The following is a 2,500-nucleotide window of genomic DNA, read 5'->3' as shown; positions in this document are numbered from 1 at the left end:
ATAGCAAGCTGGTCTGAATCTTGGGTCGGTTGCACATGTGTGAGTATGTTTGCACGTATTTTTTCAATCTTTCCTTTGAAAAAGGATGCGAACTCATTGCATTTGCTGACTGAGAGGAACTCAGAGGGCATTAGATTTGGGGGCCTTGCTAGCTTTTCCACAGTGCCAAACAGGACACGTGCATTATTAATATTTCTGTTAATTATGTCAGAGAAAAAAGATTGTCTAGCTTTAGAAATTTCTTGGTTGTATTTCGAGAGTGTGTGTTTATAGATTTGGTAGTGGACTTCAAGTTTGGATTTACGCCACTGTCTTTCAGCCCTCCTGCATTCTTGCTTTAGCAATATAACTGTGGGATTCTTTCTCCAAGGTGCTTTTTCACGTCCCACTGTTTTGATTTTTTCGGGGGCAATAACATCCATAATACGGGTCATCCTTGAATTAAAATTAACCATGAGATCATCTGCACTCTCTGAGGTTTGACTTTGGATCTCTGAAAGTGCTTGCTGAAAGAGTGAGGCTGTCTCACAGTTGATTATACGTTTTTTGACTGTAACAGATTCCCTTTGAACATGAGGGTACATAGAAACATCAGAAAAAATGCAGTAATGGTCAGAAAAGCCATAGTCTTTGACACTAGCACAAGCATTAAGGCCTTTTGTTATTATTAGGTCTAAAGTGTGACCTTGGTTGTGTGTTGGTCCTGTTACATGCTGTGTGAGGCTAAAAATGTCAATGAGACTTAAAAATTCCTTAGCATAGACATTCTCTAAGTCGTCCACGTGGAAATTAAAATCGCCTGCTATAAACAAGCTATCATAGTCCACACAAACATTCGACAACAGCTCACCAAATTCCTCTAAGAAGAGTGGTGCAGAAAGTCTTGGAGGTCTGTAAATAGTCAATAACAGTATGTCAGAAGAACATTTTAGAACTGCAGCTAAGTATTCAAAAGATGAAAATTCACCTAGTGATGTCTTTTGACATTGAAACAGTGCTTTGAAAATAATTGCTATCCCCCCTCCCTGTTTATTCTGCCTTTCTGTACTAATGAAATTAAAGTGTGACTGAGTTGCTTCTATAAGTGTGATAGAGCTAGTGGATTTTTCCAGCCATGTTTCAGTTAAAAATAGGGAAGGAGCGCGCTGCAATATCTGTGATAAACTAATAGGCTATCATGCAAGAATGGTAATACATCCAACCTGTTCAAACACCTGCTCTTGCATTTGATTAACTTGCGTGCGGAGTTGCAGCATCTTTACAACGGCACCGTCAACCTCAACTATGCTATACCGTCAACCTCAACTATGCTATACCGTCAACCTCAACCATGACCTCAACTCTTCAGGAAGATGTCTCTGACTCCTTGGAAACATGTTTTTCCATGAAAAGAGCTAACTTAGAAAGAACTGGTCTTGTGTTGGGGACGCACAAATGTAGCCTATTTAGACCGTCGGTTTAATTCGAGGGAACAAAGAACACAGCGACAAAAAAGATTTCCTCTCTATCCGGCTGGATAATAACGCCATTGTTTACTTGAAGTAGCGGCCGCTTAAGGTTAAATAACTGTGGATTGAAAGAACATAAAAACGTTCCGTAAAAAAACTGTAAAAAGCTAAGAATCTCAGCTTTCGAACAAGCCCTAACACATGTCTGTATGTCTAGGTTAAGGAGATCACTGGCTGTTAGGAAAAAAATGACGAGATAAAAAACATGGTTGGAAAGCGCTATTTTTTCACTTGCAACAGCATCCGCTTACAGTTCAATAACTTTTGAATGAAAGAACATAAAAACGTTCTGTAAAAAACTGTAAAAAGCTAAGAATCTCAGCTTTCGAACAAGCCCTAACACATGTCTGTAGGTCTAGGTTAAGGAGATCGCTGGCTGTTAGGAAAAAATGACGAGATTAAAAAAATGGTTGGAAAGCGCTATTTTTTCACTTGCAACAGCGGCCGCTTACAGTTCAATAACTTTTGAATGAAAGAACATAAAAACGTGCCGTAAAAAACTGTAAAAAGCTAAGATTCGCAGCTTTCGAACAAGCCCTAACACATGTCTGTAGGAGAAGGCGATCGCTGGTTATATATATATTTAGGCCTATATATCGTTTAGATTAGGACTCTTTAGCTTATTCACCATGGCGTGAAAGCACAGTGTTGTCGCGGCTACTTGCAGCAGCTGATCATACGGCCCAGTTCTAGTCCCTGTATGGAAATGCGTGCGAGACAGCACCATCGAGACCCCGTCAAGTTTAATGAATAGCCTATTTATGAAGCCTAGTTGTGTTAGAACAGTTCTGCAGTACCTAGTAGAAAAGCCCCAGCTGTCGACAGACTGGGTAGCGTAGGCTACATTAAAAAATCATGTCAGGCACGCTTGACATAGGCCTAGGTCTTGGTACCAGAAGTGAAGTTGCACCGTACAGCAGAACAATTTTAATCAGACATGAGTACATTTATCAGTATCAAAACCGTTTATTATACTTGCCAAGCCATGCCGA

The 2,500-nt window shown here is 40.1% G+C and overlaps 1 protein-coding gene across 1 annotated transcript in view; it reads left to right on the top strand.

The window, feature by feature from the left end:
* The window catches only part of vps35l (VPS35 endosomal protein sorting factor like), a gene marked incomplete at its 5' end in the record, with an annotated part of 69,514 nt that overhangs the window by 22,479 nt on the left and 44,535 nt on the right, over positions 1-2,500 (top strand). The gene's annotated exons all lie outside the window — the stretch shown is intronic.

Source organism: Engraulis encrasicolus, chromosome 2, assembly GCF_034702125.1.
Source record: "Engraulis encrasicolus isolate BLACKSEA-1 chromosome 2, IST_EnEncr_1.0, whole genome shotgun sequence".
In the NCBI taxonomy this organism is placed as follows: domain Eukaryota; kingdom Metazoa; phylum Chordata; class Actinopteri; order Clupeiformes; family Engraulidae; genus Engraulis; species Engraulis encrasicolus.
This window is presented reverse-complemented; position numbering and strand designations above follow the sequence as displayed.